General features: G+C 45.8%; 1 non-coding gene across 1 annotated transcript; it reads right to left on the bottom strand.

Annotated features, from left to right (window-relative positions):
- Positions 1-2,529: 2,529 nt before the first annotated feature.
- Trnat-ugu (transfer RNA threonine (anticodon UGU)) lies at positions 2,530-2,604 on the bottom strand. Its single transcript has one exon. It is a non-coding gene; the product is annotated as a tRNA-Thr (tRNA).
- Between the last annotated feature and the right edge of the window lie 4,390 nt (positions 2,605-6,994).

Here is a 6,994-nt window from a genome sequence, read left to right as displayed (position 1 = left end):
TAGGATGGATTATCTTCATGCTCTGCAAACTCCTCCTCCAGCTTCCTCTTGTTCCTCCTCCTGTTTACTCTTGCTTGTATTTCTAGACTCTTTACAGCCCTGTCTGCAGCCCGAAGGCGTTCCTTGTCTAAAGCAAGCATCGCTCGTACCATGTTAGAACCTATCTTAATTCCCATATTTCTAAATACCTTGCACCTTACAATGTTGCCATCATTGAAAGTCGCAACAGCATCATACACACCAAAGTGAAGTGTTTCTATTCCAACAAATACAGTCTTGGGGATTCTCGACCATATAACACTATTTACACTTTCATTGGGGTTTTAAGTTTTTCCGTGAATACACTTTTTCAACAGTTCAGGTGCTGCTAAGTCTCTGAAAATAGGTTAGCCACAACACATACTTTATCTCACATCACTAAAATGTACCTGATGAACACGGACGTTAATAATAACACCATTTGACAGCAGTTTAACAGCGCCACAGTGGGTCACGCCCTTGTAGAACACATTTCAAAAAAAAATTAAAAATAGTTGTAGTCTTGGGAATTGAATAAATTATATATCTATTAAAAGGTAATAGTCTGCAGATTCAGAAAACGCAAAAAAGTAAAAATTGAACTTTTCATGATTTTGAGCCTTTCCGGAGCCCCTTAAGGAGGTTAGTAATGTTTCGACCAGTGAGCTCAGTGTTGACTGCTGTGCTAGCGCGCTGTTCGTCTGTCTGTCTGCCGTTGCCGGTGCAGCGCGCGCCTCCGCTGTGCGCAGGTGTACGAGGGCCTGGTGCCGGTGTACACGAGCGGCGTGCACGCGGTCAGCCCGACGGCGCGCCAGTTCACGGTGGGGCTGGCGGGCCGCGGCCTGCCGCTCCGGGGCGACGTGCTGCTGCGCTGCTACCACCGGCAGCCCGCCCCCGCCGCCTCCCGGGAGCTCATCTTCGCCTGCCAGTTCCACACCTGCGCCGTCGCCGACTACACGCTCTCCTTCACCAGGCACCAGCTGGACCACGCCTGCAACGGTGCGTACGCCCTCTCACCAATCACCTAGAATTAATTTTCACTCTGCAGTGAAGTATGCACTGACATCGATCTTCCTGGCAGATTTAAACTGTGTGAAGGCCAGGGGCTCGAACCCGGTACCTATGCCATTCGCGAGAAAGTGCTCTACCAACTCAGCTACCCGAGCACGACTCACGACCCGTCCTCACAGCTTCAATTCTGCCAGTACCTCGTCTCCTACCTTCCAAACTTCACAGAAGCTGTTCTGCGAACCTTGCAGAACTAGCACGCCTGGAAGAAAGAGCTTCTGTGAAGTTTGGAAGGTAGGGGGACGAGGTACTGGCAGAATTGAAGGACGGGTCGTGAGTCGTGCTTGGGTAGCTCAGCTGGTAGAGCACTTGCCCGCGAATGGCAAAGGTTTCGAGTTCGAGTCTCGGTCCGACACACAGTTTTAATGTCAGGAAGTTTCATCTTTATTCTTCATGTCTTCGTAATTAACTCTAAACATAGGGCGCTGGGGACTGATACGTATCCCCCAACGAGTGGCAACTTTGTTGATACCGTCATTCGACAGTGCTTGACTTTTTTGACGGAGCAACAACCTCACCTCTGTCTGTACTGCTTCGTCACTAATTAATATGAAGCCCTCGAAGGTTCTCTTTAAGTTTTGAAAACACTCCGATCTCTGTCACACACGTTGAAGTTAGACCCACTGTTTCGTTCATTAAAAGCACGAACAATTAATGACTGTACACAGCTTTCATTCTCCTATGGATTTCAGGCAGAGACACCATTTATACTGTTATAAACTTGATTACAGAAAGCTGTCTCTCTCGCACCGACATGGGTAGGTTACACACCGTCATGTTTTCTTTCATTTTTGTTACCTGCAACATGCTCCATTACATTGTTTGTAATACTTCATGTATCATATATGTGTTATGTGTGTGGGGTGATGGTAAATTTTGTGTTGTATGATGATGATGACGACGACGACGAGAGAAAGGATGCGTCAAACTCCGTGCCGGCACAGGGCCTACACCTTGCGAATAGCACCAAGCAGGCCGCCAACCTTAACGTCCCCATCCGATGGACGGATCTCCAAGAAAAAGTGTTCAAATGTGTGTGACATCTTATGGGACTAAATTGCTAAGGTCATCAGTCCCTAAGATTACACACTACTTAACCTAAATTATCCTAAGGACAAACACACACACCCATGCCCGAGGGAGGACTCGAACCTCCGCCGGGACCAGCCGCAAAGTCCATGAATGAAGCGTCTTCAGACCGCTCGGCTAATCCCGCGCGTCGGATCTCCAGTTTTCTTTGTCAGTTTTCGTCAACGGGACTGCTGCTTCTCAACACGTAGCTCCTTAATTGTCCTCAGAAGGGCTGAGTGCACCCCCTTTGCCATCAGCACCCGGTAGACCCGAACGGTCACTCATCCAAGTGTTAGCGAAATTACAATTAAATCAATACCGTTAGCTGCTAACGGGCGTTGATTTTTATCAACGGGGACAGCTGAAAATGTGTGCCCCGACCGGCACTCGAACCCGGGATCTCCTGCTTACATGGCAGACGCTCTATCCATCTGAGCCACCGAGGGCACAGAGGATAGTGCGATTGCAGGGATATATCGCCGACACGCTCCCCGTGAGACCCACATGCACAACTTATAGTCCACACACTACACACTACATTCGTAGTGCCCCTGCCATTATAGTGTAGTGTGTGGACTATAAGTTGAGCATGTGGGTCTCACGGGGAGCGTGCCGGCGATAAATCCCTGCAGTCGCACTGTCCTCTGTGCCCTCGATGGCTCAAATGGATAGAGCGTCTGCCATGTAAGCAGGAGATCCCGCGTTCGCGTCCCGGTTCGGGCACACATTTTCAACTGTCCCCATAGTTGTATATCAACGCCCGTCAGCGCTAATGGTATTGATTTAGTTGTCATTTCATTCTAGATAGCTGTACGGTCACGAATGGCACCTGTTCTTTCGGACAAGTCCGAAAGAACAGATTCCATCTTCATACAAGTCTTAGCCAAGCCTGACAGCATTTAACTTCGGTGACCTGACGGGAATCGGCGTTACCACTGCAGAAAGGCCGTTGACTCCAATATTAATTCACTGCTCGTCATTCACTCTGCACTCGGCTTGGCAATGGATAATCACGTCCTTATTTTGATTCCCACTCGAGTTATTCATTGTTTACGACTCGCACCGCAAATAGCAAATATCACACCAACATTACGAAAATGTTCATATCGGACTAGCCATGTTGGGTAGACATCTCACCTCCACTCTCTCTGTGATAGAACATTTAGGACACTACTGACTAAAACAACGCTTAAGAGCTGAATGCGCAGTAAGTCAAAGATATTCTCCGAACATATCGACAGTGCTGTCATCACGTGACAGAAAGGGTGCTCATTGTGGGTCACTGTTTCGATGGCTCGTCGAATCGGGCATTATACAGGTTTGAGGAGCTCTAGTATGCATCTGGTGGCGCGATGCTGGACTGCATGAGAACTTAAGGGCAGCCATACTCATCGTCCAGGATCCGGTCGACTATGTCTAACCATCAGAAGAGGGGATCGCAGTACTGAGCACCCGGCACATCGTGACGTCTTCACATCCGCGCCTGTCATCCGAGAACAAGTAATGCATTCTGTGCGACACTCCGTGGCATCCCGCACCATTGACCGGAGACTTGGAGCAGCTGGACTGGGGACTCACTGTCCCATGCGTAATGCACCACAACGGAAACGGAGTTTGGGTGGTGCCGTGGCCGCGAAACATAGACTGCTGACGATTGACGCCGCATTAAGGCCCTTGTAAACGATCAAACATTTCGTCAAACGAACTATGCTTGCCAAATATTTGATAGTGTACGGTGCTCTTTGACGTGTTTGCCAAGCATAGATCGTGTCTGACAAGTTTGTAAGAAATTTTGGTTGATGGGAAGTTCCACAACATGGCGGACGTTGCTTGCGTCGAAGTGTCGCCACATTGGTTTAGTGAAAAAGTGTTTTATTACTATTTACCTCACTATATCGAGAGTTTCCACAACTATGAAAACCATAGTCAATCAAAAAGCAAGATAGCACTTACAGTTACTAACATGGTAGAGGTATCACGTCGTTCCCAGCCATATATTACGCGTGAAGAGGTTGTGAATACAATCAGTATTTTACGCATGCAGTAACGTACAAGCGGAGTGAAATGAAATAAAAGGAATCGAAGTTCTGTGGTTCTTCGACGGACGATGTGGGCTATACGTTCCCACGTAGTGGTATTTTAATGAACTGTCAATTGACGCCAAGTAGACGAGAATATATTTTCGCGTACTTGTATCTTCTTTTTGAGTGTGAGGGTGAAGTAACGCCAAACAAGTTACTAAACGTTTCACTGTCCATCGGCAGAAAGTCGATGTAATCATCGGGTTCTGACTGTAACATTTCCATCATTGGGTTTTCAGTTGTATACTGCTCATTTTAAACCCTTCTCTGGACTAGCGCCTTGTTTTCTTATTCTTTAAACACAGTGCCAGAGGCAATTATAAATGATTTATCTGCATTTCTAGCCATTTCCACTAGTGGCAAAATACAGCATACACGAAAAGCGTCTGTTTTCAAAGTAAGGTTTGAAACGCGTACGTTTCATAGGCAGCGATGGCGAGCCATGACAATCTCTGACCAGAGAGCATGTAGTCAGTTCAGTTGCGAGAGAGTAATAGCGCGCGAGAGTACAGTGCAGTTGCATGTAGGGAGTCGGTAGTTGCAGTTGCGAGTTAGCAGTTGTGTGTGACGAGTCGGCGGCCGTCGACATGGCACTCTGGTCGAGATTCAGGACGAGGTATATTGTCAAGTAAGGTAATGAAGCAGCTTTGCGCTCATCTGATAATGTAATGGATCTTAAGTGCAATTAATTTGTTCAAGAATCGCCCCAATAATAATTTTGTTTTTAAACCAACCATTTTAACAAACAATCCTTTTTGAAGTAATATTTCCCTTGCATTTCCTTAAAGTAAAGTTTCCCTTAAATTAAAAAAATATATATTTGCGATGCATTTCCTCCAAGCTATGGCGAAAAATAAGAGCAGATGCAGTATTATTGAGGTAAGAATTTGAGTTTAATCAGGGCCTAAAGATCGACATTTCGGTCTATTTGCGTTTTCATTGTCAAATAGATTTCATTTCTTATTAAATTGACTTTCATTTTTTTGGGGAGGTTACACTTAGCACGATTATAATTGTCATTTCAAATTATTGTCATTATAAGAAAATTTCTCTGGGAGGTTACACTATTGTCTTTTTTCTCTCTGCTCTTATTTTCCGACATAGCTTGGAGGAAATGCATCGCAAATATATTTTTTTTTAATTTAAGGGAAACTTTACTTTAAGGAAATGCAAGGGAAATATTACTTCAAAAAGGATTGTTTGTTAAAATGGTTGGTTTAAAAACAAAATTATTATTGGGGCGATTCTTGAACAAATTAATTGCACTTAAGATCCATTACATTATCAGATGAGCGCAAAGCTGCTTCATTACCTTATTTAACAATATGCCTCGTCCTGAATCTCGACGAGAATGCCATGTCGACGGCCGCCGACTCGTCACACACAACTGCTAACTCGCAACTGCAACTACCGACTCCCTACATGCAACTGCACTGTACTCTCGCGCGCTATTACTCTCTCGCAACTGAGCTGACTACATGCTCTCTGGTCAGAGATTGTCATGGCTCGCCATCGCTGCCTATGAAACGTTCGCGTTTCATGGGGAGGTTTCAGGTTAAACTGACGAGCATTCTTGGTGCGTGTACAGGCTTGTTTGACGACTCTGATGCTACATAAGAGCGAACTTGACGGGCAAATTTGCTCTTTTGGGAGAGCCTCAACAAGTTTTAAAAAGTTTCGTTGTCCATTGTTATAAAGTTATTGTAATCATCGGATTCCGAGAGTAATGTTTCCTTATCAGATTTTCATGGTTAAATCTCTCATTATAAGCTATTTCCAGGACCAGAGTCTTGATTCCTTCTTCTTCTCCTAAACACAGAGTCCAAGTCAATGCCAGCAGTGCTTTGTCTGCGTTTGTGGCCGTTGTCACTGTCAAAATACACACGAACGGAAAAGCAGCGTATGTTTCAAAGTGAGGTTAAACTGACAAATTGTTGTTTGAACGTGTACGGGCTTACGTGTCAAATCCGTGGATAGACAAGAGCGATTTTGTCAAACACGTTTGATCGTTTACGGGGGCCTGTAAGGCGAGGGATCGCGATTCTTCACTACTGCGGATAACCATTGTGAGCAAGTACGGTGGCGGCCTTTCAACGTTTTGGAGAGGCACAGCGGTGTTACTCCTGACGTTACGGTCTGAGGAGACATGGGGTATGACTTCAGGTCATGACTGGTAGTGACTGACGGAACTCTGACGGCACGTCAGGACTTCCTGCGTCCTCATGTGTTACTTTTACATCTGCATCATACTCCGCAAGTCACTTTATGCTGTGTGGCGGAGGGTACGTTTTGTACCACTAACTGAGTCCTCCAACCCTGTTCCACTGGCGATCCACTTATAACGTCTACCAACGGCGTTTCTTTAGCGTCTCCGTAACGCTCTCTTGCCTACTAAACGATCCCGTGACGAAACGCGCAGCTCTTCGTTGGATCTTCTCTCTCTTTTCTATCAGCGCTTTCTGGCAGGGATCCCAGATACAGGAACAATACTCAACAATCGGTCGAACAAACGCCTTATAAGACACTTCCTTCGTGGATGAGTTCCATTTCCTTAAGATTCTCCTTATGCATCTGAACCTGGCATCTTGTTTTTCCACTATTTGCTTTATGTGGTCACTCCACTTAAGGTCGCTCTGGATTGTTACTCCCAGATATTTTGCGACAGATACTGTTTTCAGCAGTTTGTCATCAGCAGTGTAGCTAAACAGTAGTCGATTTCTTTTCCTATGTACTACGCCATTTACGTTCAGGGTCAC

Source organism: Schistocerca cancellata, chromosome 6 (assembly GCF_023864275.1).
Source record: "Schistocerca cancellata isolate TAMUIC-IGC-003103 chromosome 6, iqSchCanc2.1, whole genome shotgun sequence".
Classification (NCBI taxonomy): domain Eukaryota; kingdom Metazoa; phylum Arthropoda; class Insecta; order Orthoptera; family Acrididae; genus Schistocerca; species Schistocerca cancellata.
The sequence above is the reverse complement of the archived record's forward strand: the minus strand, read 5'-3'. Positions and strand labels throughout refer to the sequence as shown.